Consider the following 16,360-nt stretch of genomic DNA (forward strand, 5'->3'; position numbering starts at 1 on the left):
AAACTGTGCACCAGCTTATAGAGCTGGCAGCAAATCTGCGTGGATTTCTTAATGGTGGCGGAGATGAAGAAACCCCTCCCACTTTGGAATTTTCTCCACCATGGGAGGCATTATAGGTCCATGCCGAGGACAGCTGGTGGCAAAAAAAACACACATACAGCTCATGAAGAATTTGATTTGTATATAATTTTTTTAATAAAAATTTTGTTTCAAATATAAAAAGCAAGTACCCATTTCAGTTATGGATTCCACCACTTCCTGCCGGTGTAACACACATATGCGTAGCGGTGCAGATCTGGGTGGTTGGTGGCAGCGGTGCAGGTCCGGAAGGGGGTTGGGGGGCATGCATGGAACCTCCTGTCTGGCTTCACACCCAACTCACTGACATCACTGGTTGCTAGGACCTGGGCGGGATGCCGGCCAGAGCATCACTGGTTGCTAGCCTGATAGCAACCTGGGACGCACTGGCCCAAAAGGGGGTGGCAGGTGTGCTCACGTGACCCAATGAGGGGGCGGTAGATCCGGATTGAAGGTGAGCATTGCAGAAAGCGCTGCTTTTTTGGTGTTCTGGTGTTCTGATTTAAACACATGTTAATAGGGCTGCTAGAAGTACTTGAATATGTCATGATATTGGCCCATATTGGATGATATAATCCCCTGCACAGCCTCACTTTTTGGAAAAATTGGACTGTATTCCATAGCACTATGCTGTCTGTCTAACAGAGAGCTTACTGAGAGCAGGAGAAAGCAGAGTGATGATCTCATCAGCTTCTGCTGCCCTTCCATTGTCCTATCACCGGTTTGGGAGGAGTCTAGACCAGGCTGCATTGCTCAGCTGTAGTGCAGTCTGCAGATAAGTTCAGTACCTGGCTGTGCAGTATGCCGGGGCTGCCTGGATCGCAAGACTGGTGGAACATTATTACAAATTCCGTGGCAGGAAAAACAGGTCCCTTACAAGTAATTCAGTTATGTATTTGTCTGTTTGTCAAGAGTTATTACTCTTTCCCTCCCTGGAGTATATGCGGGCACCACTACTTTGTTTTTGTTTTTTTCCAAACCCGGAAAGAAGCTTCCTCTGCTTCCACCCTATGGCTGGGGAATATCGTGCCCGCATCTGCACGTAAGGAAAGAAGTTGGATGCTGTGACGTCATTGACCTTATATGACCACATGGCTACATTTGCGCTAAAAAAATTGACCTTAAATGACCATGTGGTCATATAAGGTCAGTAATTTCCACACAAGTATCCCACCCCTTTGTTTATGTGCCGGGGTATTCCCCATCCCACAGCTGATTGGGCAGATGGCCCCGTGTCCCTTCTGGATTTGGAGGACCTCGGGTTCGAACCTGAGCTCATACCTACTTCCAAATCAGATATTTCAAAAGGCAGAAGTTGGGATTTAAGTACCTTGTTGGATTCACTGTACATATTTTGAAAGTGGTGATGTGTATTGTAGTAGAACTCCGTGGAAGATTGTAATCTTGGGGTCTAATGTTCAAGCCAAACATATTTCCTATAAAACCGTTATAGTTCCATAGTTCCAGATCAACAACCTCCCCCCATCTGACCCAAGGGATGTTAGTGGTTACCCTGATGGGTAGCTGTAGGAAAAAGAATTGGCTTCTTTGCTTTTATGGGCCTCTGACTTCTGACTGGATACAGCAGGGAGCATCAGTATACTGATGAAGTTATCCTAGTGTCTCCCCTCCTTTAATCAAGAGTCTAGTGTTAGAATAATAGTGCTGCTGTGTGATGCTTTAGAGCCTCACATTGCTAGGGAGCTTGGCAAGCTGTTATAAAGAGATATTTCAGGTACTGAAATGAGGTATTTAAAATGTGTCCACTGATTCATTATTTGATATATAACTGAACGTTATAGTTGCCCCAAAAAGGTTTGACCTATTAAATGATTCTGTGTTTTTACATACAGCAGACTGGGAAAGGAAGAGGCAGCACCCAGAGCCAGGGGCACCCCTAGATGTCTCACCGCCTGAGGGAGGATGCTCGTATCGGGGGGAAAGTCGGGATGCTTAGTTGCTCCTGGAGCAAGTTTCCGCTGGGGGTGAATGGCTCGTGGTGGACATCTGGTCGGGCAGGCGGTTTAGCTCGTGTTGCACGGTGTCTTGCCAAGCTCACTAATGGCAAACGGTGACATCAGTGGGCGGGGAGCTGGCCAGAGCGTCACAGGTTGCTCAGAGCTCTTAGCAACCTGGGACACTCTGACCAGAAAGGGCCCCCAGCGTGATCCAATAAGATGCTGCCTCATGATGGTCCTGCATCGGGCCAATCATGGATCTACTACTTTGCACAGTGGTGTCAGTCTAAATCTGTGCACATGCTTACAGGAGAGGGAGTGGAAGGGTCATCCCCTAGTTAACCGCTCCCTCTTTATCCAATCACAGACCGGGGAAGAAGATAAATAAGGAAGCAAAACTTCAGCAGACATTGTTTTCCTGTAGCCACCCATCAGTTGTCAAGATACCTTTTATCATGATGTCATTGGAGCTAGTAGAACAGGTATGGTCAAACACACCTGAGAGAGGCTCTAACCCTTCCCTTCTCTATCCAAAATGAAATAAAAAGGTTTAGCTGGAGTAAGATCTGGCCATGTACGATCTGAGCATCCATTGGTCTGATACAGATCTTGCCGTTTGTGGATGTGGCCAATTGTGTCAAATCCAGGTATCCCGCTGGTAACTTGCACGGAATGTTAGAGTTGGCCATACAATAATTGCATACACTGATCGATGTAGACATCATCATACCATTTTTGTTGCTTGATGTAGGAGTTGACAGCGATTGGCCATGGCAGACCGTTTTAGCTCAATCATGGGCTGATTAAGCCTCATCTGCCCGAAAACAGTTTATAGGGACCCTAGCTGCCAAAGGATCTGTCTTAAACCACTGCATGGATAGCTAACCCGTACATCAGGCCAGCAGATGCTGTACATACCGAGTTTCTCGCCCTGGCCCCTCCACTTGCTCAGAATAGATTTCACGAAACGCCGAGCAGTAGTCGAACGCTGCGGCCGCGACTCAGCTGCTTCTCATTCTTGTCATCTCTTTCCCCACTCAGACAGAGCACCACATCGGACCACCAGTGACTAAGTAAGCTGAGATGTGTTGAACGTTGCTCGAGAGCCTACAAGCAGATGTTGACATATGACTCATCCCAGCCAGACTGAGGAGCACAAGCCAGAAACCAAAGCTTCGTCTCCTACATATCATTACATACAATTATCTCAGTGGGCCACCCCAGAACATTTGTTTTCTGGGAGTTCCACGCTTGCCATAAAAACGCTAGAGAGCAGATACTGTAGCAGTCAGAGCTTTTTAAGGAAGCCTTCAAAGGGTGCCTGTGGAATACCTGCAAGAAACGGGAACATTTGCAGCTTCCATGAGGATTGGTGTATGTTTTATGTCTCGTTTTAAATCGCATAACCGCATTTGGTCCATGAGCCAGAGATTTAGTAGTCTTTTTTTTGTGTGCTTCTTGTTTTATTTCTGTAAATGTCACTACGTAATGCCAGTAAAGGGAATTTCAAACTGTCATTTTTGAAATTTGTGGGTTTTTGTTTTTTTATTTATTTCAGTTTGATAAATTTTCAAGTAATAACAAATACACATTTCATAAATCACATAAAGATATTCAAAGATTATTGAACAATGATTAAAAAGGGCATGTATGACATAAGAACACTCATGTCCAATAATATAAGAATAATATTAAGGATTGGAACAAAAGGGAAGGAAGACAATTAGATGGGAATGTCTCTTGTTTGTTTAATGATAGCTGATGACCGTTAAACCACATTAAAAAAAATAATAATACTAAATGCTGGAAATAAGAGTTTAAAAACATGTTAGCAAATTTCAATTTAATTTTGAATTTTTACAAAAAAAGCCAGGCAAAGCTAAATCAGCCCTGTATAATTTATGGGTTGCTCTTATGTGTTTTTTTTTTTAAATATTTAAATTATTTAGTACATAGTTTGGAATTTAAAATGTTATAGAATTTTAAATGTGCATTCTTTTTATTTTGTAATAATTAGGGATGGACCAATACCGATACTAGTATCGGTGCTGATGCCGAGTATTTGGGGCGAGTACGTGTACTTGCCCAAATGCTTTGATGCCTACCCCGATACTTCCGATATCAGGAAGCCAGGCAGCGCGTTTCATTACACGCTGCCCAGCTTCCTGATTGGCCGGGAAGCTGGGTCCATGCTTCCTCGTCACTTGTGACGAGAGAGTATGCAGTCAGCTTCCCGGCCAATCAGGAAGCCGGGCTGCGTGTAATGACTCTCTGCCCAGCTTCCTGATTGGTCGGGAAGCTGGCCAATCAGGAAGCGGGTGCCGTGTAATGAAGTGGCGCCCGGCTTTCTGGTTGGCCGTGAACCAGGCTTCACGCTCCCTCGTCACCTCATGATTAGCCAGAAAGCCGACTCCATGCGGGTGGCGAGTCTTTACATGCCGCCCGCCTTCCCGGCTAATCAGGAAGCCAGGTGGCGAGTCATTACACGCCACTTGGCTTCCTGAATTGGACTTCTGGTAGTTGGTATCGGCGAGTACCGAAAAAAATATATCGGTTCTCGATACTGAAATACCGGTATGCGTGCATCCCTAGTAATAATTAGCATATTTTATTTTTATGTGTTTATAAAGAAGTTATTGATGCATAAAGTTGAAGACTTTTGTAGTTTTAAATCTGAACGTTTGAGGTTTTCTCCTCCAGTTGAATTTGAAAGTAGTATTAAACTCTCAAACTTTTTTTTAATAATAAATCCAGATCAAACAAATACATATTGCCCAGCAAAGTATTTCTTTACATTTTTGCCCAAGCACTTACAGTCATCATTTTTCTAAACGGCTCCTATTCTCTCAGCTCTGCTTACCTAAACTTCCTGTCCAGTATATACAGTATAAGATCACAAGTGACAGAGCAGTCTCCATCACTTGTGTTTTCTTTTAAAATTGTGCTTTTGGACATTAAAGTTCAGTCATACTGAAGCTTAACTAATATTTCAAGAAAAGCCTGTCCCCGGCCAGCATGTTGAAGGACCCTTGGTCTCTGTGTGGAAGCAGTGGTGTCTTAGCAAAGGTCCGACATAAGTCAAAGCTAGAGCTCTCCAATCAAAAGCAAGCTGCACCTATAAGTCTGGCTCAGCATGCTGGTGTGCCAGACCAAGCAATGGTCTTTATCTGCATTACGCTGGCAGGGGCTTTTCTACTCGCAGCTGTGGCTTCTTTCAATATTTTTATATATCTTAGTACGAACGCAAAAATCTCTGAGCACACTAACCATCTAGACTGCAGAAAAGACTTACACTGTTTAAAAACTGGCTTCAAAAATTGAGGTTTTAGGTGCACAACTTTTGCAAAAATATGTGGAGGCCACACTGCCTCGTCAATGCTCCTCTGCATAGTTTGGTCCATGTCCACGAGATCTCCCCTGAGATGATATGCATGGTCACATGTCCTAGTCACATGTGCCAGAAATCCAGGAAGTAAAAGGCGAGCTAGTAATCTGCCCTTAATAAAAATGACCACTGTCAGAAGACTGGGGAAGAAAAGAGAAATAAGGCATGCATATATACAATACAAAGCCGACAATTAGCTAGAAGTATCTGTATGTAGATTGCCATTACTAAACATTTCTAAAGGTGTGTTTGTTGTTATTTTAAAGATATGGGTAAAGGTCCACATTAAAAGAAAGAAAAAAGTTTTGCCTTTAGGCCTCGTTCACACCATCCTCCACCGCAGCCACGCCCTCTGGTCGCAATGTGAACTGCATCACAGGGACGCAAGGCATATCAATGCCTGCAGTCCGGTCCGGTCCGGAAAAATGCTGCAATTTTTTCTGACTGGACCGCAGGCATTGATGTTCCCGTGCGGCCGATCGCATTGCGACCGGAGGGTGTGGCTCCGGTGCCATTCATTTCAATGAGCCACCACGCCCCCTCCCGCCCCACAACAAACTCAGCCAGCCGCAATGCAATCCAGTGCGTTGCGGTCACAATCGGGCCGGAAAGCACTGAGGATGGTGTGAACGATGCCTTGGGTATACTGATAATAAATGCCAAATGCATTGAGTTTGTTAATAAGCAAATTGAGTACTGCGTAAATGCGTGTACTGCGTGTTAGGAGGTGGTAGCCCTTTCATCTAAGACATAGCGCCGCGTTTAAAATTTTTTCCAAAAAGCAAATCCAAAATAGGCGTGGAAAAGATTTCTATCATTAAGTTCCCCTCCGTTCTTCTTTTAGGGGAATTCTTATGTACATATAAATAACTCCAAAGCTGCTTTATTTGAAGCAACACCTGTGCTGTACTGCTTGTTTACCTTGTTCTTGGCGTATATACATCTTCCTGTCTTTTATGTCTTCTGTGATTGTGGGGCCTCTGTGGCATTTACAAACCACACACGACATACAAGCACTGCTGGAAATGTACACTGTATTCCTATGTTGGTGTTACCCGGTGCAGGATTTATGTCATTTGTTTTGTATGCGGTTGGTTTTAAGTTCACATCTTCTGCTTGGTGCATTGTAGCTTTTTGGGTTTTTTTCTTTAAGCAAATCTGTTTTGGTGCTCGGAGGTGATAACTTAAGAATGCTGTTTAAGTGCACGCACCAGATAAAGGCTTTGGCTTCTGTATCTTGGAGCTGACCTCTGACATCTATGGTGTCCTCTAACCAAAAAGTTGATGTAGATGCCTGCTGCACACCATAAGGCGTTGTGACCAGTTGTGACAAAGTAGGTGCTTGTAGTGGCCCCTATGGATGGCACCATGCAGAAGATAAGTCACCAGCACTCGATAGCTCAATATGCAAATAAGGATTTTTTTATGTCACATAGGTCAGAAAAGCCAACGTTTTGGGGTCACGCAGGGTTCCTTCCTCAAGGTGACGCAGAGACTAAAACAAAAAATAGCACCCATTCCCTTCTACCATGACTACATTGGAAAGTTTGATGCACCTTAGACATGTGCAATTCGTTTCGTTACGCATCAAAATTTCCGAATCCCAATGCATCTGAATGTGTCCGAATCCAATTCAGAATTGAGAAAGCTGGTCGGACGTCCAGTGAAACGTCTTCAAGAAAAATACAGCAAGTCCAGTTGCCTTGACTTATTTTTCACCGATATTTGTAACAGGAAAGAAGATAAGGGGCAACAGGAGGGGTTGATTTCCGTCAAACATTTGAGAGAACTACACAGACGGCAGGATTTACATAATGAGCCAGTGGAGGAAGGAAATGCTAACCTGGATGATTACTGAACAAAGATGGCTTCATCCTTCTGGAGCGAAAAGCAGATGAAGGCATTGTCAGGGGGGAGTGCTGTGATCTCTGCGAGCGGTAATAAATACCCGGAAGTGTTACACCTTCACATTACTTAGCATACATGCCCTTAACATTTATCTGATGCCAAGAGGGGAGTTTTCCTTTTAACAAAGCCGAGTTTCAGGGTGAAAATCCATTTCTTCTAATACATATATCCTTGCAGTGACAAAGTTAGGGAAATAAGCAGAATGAGAAGATAGAAGGTGTCTTTGATTATTTTTCTCACCGTTGAGCCTGTAAATGGAAAACCTTTATCTACCTATGATGACTCCAATTTAACGTTAACCATTTTTTATGGAGACAAAAATGTAATTTTCCTTCCAATTCATTTTAAAAATTCCTGCGCTGTCTGGCGTCCTTTCATGAAAATTCATTTAGATAAAATTAGATATTATTGTTTAATGAGGTGGCATTTCAATTTAGGTCCTAGCAAGGCTGCCTAGACCAGGATTTCGTTATTCAACACTCGGGTTCATTTGAGTAATAAAGGCTGAATCATCGGCGTTTTAATTCTTCCATTGCCGCGAGGATTGTTATCTGCACAATGTGAGCTGTCTTGCAGGTATTCAATCAAGTGTCCATTTAGCCGTGACCAAAAGTAATTGTTCCCAAGTGGACCGCACGGTGACCTGTTAATATCCCAGCTCTGGCCTCGTAACCTTGTCTGCCTTGTCGGGTTTTTTTTTTTTTACCGAGGGAGTACATTGTGTGTTAGGAGGTCAAAGACGCCCAAGGTTAAGTTTATTATTGTTTTTATCTAAGATATATCCTTAGAGGACAGGTAGAATGGAAGCTTCTTCTTAAAGGTGTTTCCCCTTTTCAGCGTTCTCCACGTCTATAGCGGGAAGTTTTAAGCTATCTGAGAATTCATGAGCAATGTCTTAGAGCTAGTTCACACCAGCCCCAGTGTGTTCCGGCACCATTCAGAGCTGGAACGCAGTGGATCGCATCCTAGCCGGCTCACTGCGTTCTGGGCCAGGAGGGGGTGTGGCGGTGCATTAAAGTCAATGGCACTGCAGCCACGCCCCTCCCCCCCGACCGCAGTGTGATCGCCCGCATTGGAACGCGTGGCATATCAATGCCTGCGTTCCGGTCCGGTGAGGTCAGAAAAAATCCTGCATTAGCATCGCACTGCAGCCAGGGGGGGAGGGCTGCGGTGCCATTGACCAAAATGCACCGCCACGCCCTCCCCGCCCCAGAACACAGTGAGCCGGCCAGGATGCGATCCAGTGCGTTCCAGCACCGCATTGGGCCGGAAACGCGCTGGGGCTGGTGTGAACTAGCCCTCATGGTTGAGTTTATTTCAAACAGTCAAGATTACCTGGTCTGCACCTGATCTCCCCTGAACAAGAAGTACCATGAGTACTGCCACCCAATCAGCTGTGGGCCGGGAATTCCCTCCCACATGTAAACAAAGGTACAGGGTGTCTGTGCTGATGTCATTTACCTTATATGGCCACATAGCCATATTAGGTAAATGTAAATGACCAAATAAAGGCATGTAGCCATATAAGGTCAATGATGTCACCACATCCCGCCCCTTTGCTTACATCAAGATGAGGGCGGGGAATTCTCCATCAGCGGCAGTTTGGGTGGCACAGAAGCAGCTTCCTTCTGTGTTTAGGAGGGCCTCCTTCCTGGGTTTGGAGGAGCTCAGGTTTCGGACCTGGTTCTGTCTGAACCTGAGCTTGTGACCAGTCTAAACAGTCTTTTGATTAAGGGTCCAGTCACACACACCATATCCAGTGTGTTCCTGTGCGGTCCGGGCCCAAAACGCACTGGATTGCATAGATCAGGAGGGCATTCCTGTACTTCGCATTCTGGTGCAGGTGATCGCACTGCGAGAGGGGGGGGGGCATGTCTGTGGTGCCATTGACATGAATGGCACCGACACGCCCTCTCCCACCCCAGAATGCTGCCTGGCTTGAACTATGTGATCCAGTGCGTTCTGGGGGCCAACTGCACCGGAACACACTGGATATGGCGTGACAGGGTCCTGAGGGATGCTGGGTAGAAGGGTGCCGAAAAAAAACAAAACAGTTCTAATAAAATTGGGTTCAATGTCGCTATGGGATGTGGTGTCTTGATCACCATTCAATCCAACAAAATTGAATACATGGATTTTGTAATTTATCGTATGTTTTAAGAGTATAACGGGAGGGACTGGAACACAGAAAAGTGCCTGTAAACTCCCAGGTGGTCAGGTACAAAGATGAGAACTATGGTAAGAAGGTCCTGCTGTTGAGGTTCCCAAGACACATAAGAAGCCGGTGCTGACTGAGCCCACAAAGCTCCACAGGTAGCTATAATATTTTTTGGGGTAGGCTGACTCTCTAAACAGTTAGAGCATGGGAATTAGCATGCAGAATTTCTCAGAATCCCTGTAGATACTGTCAGGGGCGTAACTAGAAATCACAGGGCCACATAGCAAAATTTTGTATGGGGACCTGTGATTTCTAGTTAAGCCCACCTAAGATCCCACACAGCCCACCTGAGGCACATAAGAAAAAAAATCTAGACCCTCTATGGTGGGCTCTGCAGGGTCTCAGGTGGGCGGTCAAGCCCTCTTACCTGTCTGCTCCGATCCTCTGTCCGCCTCCTTCTCCTCGACGATCGCTTGCGGGCCCGCCTCCTCCGTCACTGGGGCCTGCATCCTCGATCGTCTGGCCCCGCCTTCCCCATGGCTAAGCCCCGATCACTCGATCACTGGGCCACGCCTCCTCCATCGCTGCTGACGATGGGCCCAGCCACCTCCTCCGAAGCTGCTTGTTGTCATCGTGAATAGCGGCACGTTCCTCCTCACAGCCACCAGTGACAGCCAGCAGCTTGAGATGCCATAGCAACCCAGGCGGTCTGCACGGCATCAGGGGGATGTCCTGGCCGGGCACCCCTGTGCCTCGGGCTCCATAGCGGCCGCCTGGGTCGCTATGGTGATTGTTACGCCACTGGATACTGTAGTGAATAACTGCTCATTTTGTGACTGGAAGGCAAGTGGGGGGGATACATTCCTTTTTTTAAGCACAGGTGACCCTTTATTTTAAAATCTGAAATGTAGTTCGCACTTTTAGTGGTTCACGGGTACTGGTATTCAACTTGCATGTAACACCCTGCCCACACCTCCCTAATGCACCTTCCTCTAACCTAGGGCTGGGCAAATCTCAGGAGTCAGGTAGCCATTGCTCCTGATATTTCTCTAGTTGTCGTCAATGGAACAGGCTCATAGAATATCGTGTTGGCTCGAGGATTGGTCAGACTGGCTCCTGAATTCCATATTAATTTGCTCTAACCTATAAGGGGTGGGAGGGCCTGGTGTCCAGAAGCATTTTACGAGAGGTGGAGGGTTTGATTTCATTGGGGATTTTTTTCTTATGTGCCTAATTTTTTTAAGTTTTTGTAGGGTAGGGACTCATTTTTGTTCTAAAATTAATTTTAAAAATCCTGCCAGATCAGCTAATAATTGCATATATCAGTTATCTGCAAATCAGTCTGTTCCTGGTTGAAACTCAGTCTGCTCGGTAGTGTCAGATTTAATTTGCCTTTCCTGTGATCGCTCAGCAATAAAAAGTAGTTTATAATTGTCACAGTAATTCCTATCTCTGCATAATTCTATTGATTATGAAGAATGCTGTACTTCCTGCCAAATGCCCCTTATTTATAGCAACTGTCCCAGGTTCTAAAAAATGTAAATGTACCTATTTCTCAATATTGACCAACTGTGCAGTAAAATTGGTATTTTGCATATGTGATGTCTTTTTTTTTTTTTACAATCTGTTCTCTATCTCCAAGTTTCAGATCCTTCATGAAGGAAGTGTTTAGATAGAAAAGATTGCGGGCCGTGATCTGGTCATATAACCTGGGGCAACTTTAAACGGTTGTTTCCATTTGGATAAAGGTGGCCATGGGGTAAAATCGATGATCGTTTTGGACCGTAGTAAGGAAAAACAATCAAAGGAGCAGGATGGAAATGTTTTTTCTTGAATGAACAAAATTCTAACAGTGAATGTGGCTTATTTTTTTACAGATATAACAATGAATGTTGTTTTTGTTCAGGAATCTCTATTCATATCAGTGCATAACAAATGTTAAAATCACAGTGAATTCTAACAGTGAATGTGTCTGTGAAGGTTCTGATTCATCCAGGTCATGGTATCTCTGTAAACAAATAAATCAAGGCAACTGGACTTGCTGTATTGACTTATTTTTTTACAGATATAACAGTGAATGTGTTTTTTGTTCAGGAATCTCTATTCATATCAGTGCATAACAAATGTTAAAATCACACTTTGAACAACACTCGTCAGATCTCTGATGGCATTATCGAATGTTCAGGTGAGATTTTTCATATAAACGTCCTACAAAACTCTACAAGTGTACAGCCAGCTTTAGACTGGTACTGTTTTTATCTTTCTATTCCCTCTCCATCCTGCCCATAGACATTATAGCCCAACTACAGTCCCCCTACCCCCAAAGCCTTCCCTACCCAGAGCCTCCAAGTCCCTCCCGCACCTGTAATTTAAATTATGTTTTATTCACATACCCTTTCTCAAGGAGTTTTCTGGCTCGTGACATTTTGTCCAAAGGTTTTTTTCCTCCAGTGGTGGGGTGGATGGTCCTTAAAGGAGAACTATGGGGTTAAGGCTTTTCCCCATAGTTCTCCTTAGGGTAACGGGAGGACACAAACTAGCATCCTCACGTCAAAAGCACTCACCTCATAGTTCTCCTTTTAAGGCTTGACTGAGCGGCACTCACATGTTGTTCTTTGCAGCATTGTACCATGAGTCCAGATTTATGTGATCTGGGACTTCCAGGGGGTGTGTTGTTTAATGCTTTATCAGTAAAAAAAAAAAAAAGTTTAACTTGAATTTGGACATACAATGCATTCTAAGACGACCCTGTGATGCATTCTCAAATGAGTAAAGCCCTATGAAATTATTTTCAAAGTGAACATGTGCTTTGTCATGCAGGGAAAAGCAGCAGGTTTACTTTAATTCTAGCCACTGCAGAAGCTCACACCTTCCCTTCGCTAACCCATTTTTCCATTCCTTTCCAATGTGATGAGAAAACCCAATACTTGTGGTTACAGAGGAGCGTGTCTCTTACCAGCCTTTCTTACATGCGACAGCAATTGGTGCTGGGTTGTTGGCTGCTCAGACACCAGTGCTGTCATGAGAGTGCACGAGTGCAGGATTAGAGCCCTCAGCACTGTGTAAGCTTTGACTAGGAGCAACTGGGAGCTTACACATGGTTTATTTTCCTCATTTCCCTGGGGCGAACTGAGGGAAGGTATGTATAAGTTGCTACAATGGCTGGCATCATATTGAACCCACTGTTTTTCTATGCGTTGGCAAGGTGGGATAATGAAACTAGGCCTTATGTATGAAGCATTGAAGTGAGGTGAAGAAATGAAACTAGGCTTAATTTAGTAAGTTGTGAGGTAAAAGGAATTATAAGTACCCTTACTTTATAAAGGTCTAAGATGAGGTGAAGAAATTAAACAGGACTATTCTACTCTGATGGGACATTTCAGAACCATATTTACTTCACCTCCTCCTATGTCACTTCACTTTATAGTTGATCAGGCCTGGAGAATGCCAAATAGCCAATGCTCTTTAAAGATTACACCTGGCGCCTATCTTTTGAGGTTTTTTTTCTAGTTGTCAATGGAGCTGGCCCCTAAAAAATAATCCTGCTGGCTCTTGGATTAGACAGACTGGTTCCTGAATTCCATATTAATTTTCCAACTGTGTAGTAGGTCATATGTTGAAGCGTGTGTTGATGGGCAAATACAGCTTGCTTTTAGATGGATTCTGTTTGCATTTGGGAATAAATTTAAGATGCTCCTGGGATCATGCACAGTTCATTGACAGGTATATGTGACCTGCTGTTGACATCCTTCTGACTTGCAATTGACCTGCTCTGAAGCTGCATCAACCTGTCTTTTGTTTGTCTATTGGCTTGCATTGGAGACAAGCATCTTTGATGGGAAAAAAGCCCTTCAGCACACACTCTTACTTTGGGGGGCAAATAGGCCAATGACCTGCGAGGCATACTGGCCACTGCAGGTCTGTGTGCCACAAATCTAGCCTTGCTTTCCAGCAGAAATCCTGCTGCTAAAATGAATAAGGCTGCTAAAATGAATAAGGCTTAATAGTCTTAGAAAATAATGAAAGCCAAGATAGAAAAAATAATGCAATATGTGTGTATATTCTCCTGTCTTAATTTGGTTCAGAAAAATAGAGAATATAAGGCCACACATTGAGGAAATGACATGTTGGAAGGGATCACCCACATGGCTCGGAAGTGTTAATTACCAGCGCTAATTAATTGACAAGGTTGATATTTACATATTTTTGGAGGTTGTGGCATTTTTATCACTTTTCAGATGATAATCTAATTGCTTTTGCAGAATCCTGCAGCTTGTGCTTGATTTTGCTTGGCTGCGCGGTCTCGCAATCTGTGCCTCGCTGGTGTGTCACAATTTGGGAGACTTTACAGTTTACCAGTCAAAGGAAGAAAAAAAAAATTGAAAATCCATTTGTCACTGTGTTTTCTGTGTATGAAAGCTACACAAGTGAAAATCTCTAGAGAATTTGTCTATTAAGTCTTTGCGCCTGTTGTACTCCATTTAAAGCGACTCTGTTCTTTAAAGCAGAACTCTAGCCAAGAAAAACAGGCTTAAAATGTGTGGCCTATGAAAAGGTCAAAATATAAAAACAGGTTTTGCTGTAATATTTACTAGGGATGCACTGATACCGGTTTTTCGGTATCGAGTACGAGTACCGATTTTATTTATTTTTTCGATACTCACCCATACCGAAAGTCACATTAAGGAAGCAAGGCGGCGGGTAATGACTTCCCGTGGCGAGGAAGCATGGAGCCGGCTTTCTGGCCAATCAGGAATCTGTGGGGCGGGGAATGACTCTCGACCAATCAGGATGCCAGGCGGCGCCCAAATGCTCTGATGCCTAGCCCGATACCTGACCATCCGGTACCAGAGAGCTGAGCAGGGAGTCATTACACGCCGTCTGGCTTCCTTAAAGGAACTTCCGGTATCGGCCAGTACCGAAAAAATAAATAAATATCGGTACTCGATACTGAAAAGCCGGTATCGGTGCATCTTTAATTTAGAGCTGTGCCCACATACCTTTGGCTATATAGTGTATATATGTATTACATATGAATATTACTGGAAAATAGTTTTTAGAATCATATGGTAACGGAACCTTTAAAGAAAGAAAGAACAAAAAAAAGGAAAATGGCTTGAAAAAAGTGTGTTCTGATTCAGTCGTGTTTTGTTGGCTGCTACTATTTGTGAATGCTAAATGCATCTCATTGTCAACATGACTTGTACAAGAATGCCCACGTTATAATGTATTTAGATTTTTCCGTACCAGGATGTAATACGACAATGAAGTGCCATCTTTATTCAAAAGCAAACAATTGTTTTTTCTTGAAAGAAATTAACGTTTATGTTCTGCATCGGCATTGTCTCAAGATCGCTCCTTCCTATACTAATCTCTAAAGCTTAATCATTTTTCTGTACCTTGTTCTTCCATTGTCAGGTTACGTATTGTTTCTTGGCTATTGTATTTAAAGGGCACCTACAGATAGGTGCTTGGTTGACTGAGCTGCGATCCTAACTAGTGGGGAGCTGTTACCTGACCTCCTGGGGTGACATAGGGGCTGCCATTGATCCTGAAATATAAAATAACAGGGAATTTATTTGTACGATTTTTTTTTTTTGCAGTATTTAGGAAGATCCACCAATATATGAGCACCTTTAGTCACTTCCAACAGAAGCTGTGGCTGAACAATGCTATGTATTCCAAATCCCATGAGATGACGCCCCAGCACAGTGTAGGATTGTCTTCAAATGAGATTTGGGATCCTTAGAATTCCCAGGATCTCCCAGAATCATGACATCACACTATTGTAGACACCACTAGATGAAACTGTGTGTAAGGTAAGTATATTTAATAACTTCACTGTATTTATTATGAGGTAGGGTGCACTGACATGTAATGCAGACCATGTTCTCCTTCTAGAGCAAGGTCTGCTTTAACATATTTTGAAAGCTCCTTTTTAGTTTTGGGTAGAATGGGGAAATGTTGAAATCTCTCTCAGGTATTGATTGGTGTCTCAATCTGTGTGTAGGTTCACCCTTTCTATTTGCCCTGGTGACCATTGTTGGCGAGTCCAAAGGTTTTGAACAATCCAAAACTTTACAGTTATTACAAGAACACAAAGGGAGGGTGAGTCTTCCCATGGAGACACCTGCTGTGGTGTCTAAGGAGGGATTTTACATCACTTGGGCAAGATTTTCTTTCACCTCCTTGTTCTTTCAGTCTCTGCAACTGGATACAGGCAGCAAAACATAATCCTTGAAATGGGATTTAACTATTCCGTACTGTATCCAATACAACAAAAAATAGGCTTTGGCTTTGGCTTTAGATTTGCTTTTACAGAAACAGCACATTTCCAAAGATTAGATGTATTTCCTCATAAACACCCAAATAGGAAATGCTACCACCTTTCCTCTACTGCATTTCTCAAAAGGCTGACTGTAGACACTAGAGGGTGGTTCTACATGCAGGAATGTTCCAATTGCCAATGTAGTGGACCAGAACTCTGGAAGCTGTGCTTAGAAAAGGCAGGTAGAGGGCAAATGACTAGTCACCGATATTGCCGGTAGGCTTCCTGCCGCTGATCTTTTCCATGTTAGTGATTTACCATGCATTGTTCTGCAGTGTGGAGGAGCAGGGCTTTATTTCCTCCTGCCAGAGTAGCCCACCTAATGACTGGTGGGGTAGTGATTGAGAGCAAGAGAAGTACGGAAAACACAAATCCACAGAGTGGATGAAGCAGAAGCAAGGAGATCCTTGCACTGCAGGTCCCCAGGTACTGCTTCCTCTTCAGCAAGGAGAACAGTGATCAGCACAGTAAAGATATAATGAAATCTCGGTTAGAGGCTGCACTGCCTTATATCTCACACTGCAGATACGCAGCTATGCTAAAGA

The sequence above is a fragment of the Nanorana parkeri genome, unplaced genomic scaffold (assembly GCF_000935625.1).
Source record: "Nanorana parkeri isolate BGI_ZX_2015 unplaced genomic scaffold, ASM93562v1 scaffold624, whole genome shotgun sequence".
Classification (NCBI taxonomy): domain Eukaryota; kingdom Metazoa; phylum Chordata; class Amphibia; order Anura; family Dicroglossidae; genus Nanorana; species Nanorana parkeri.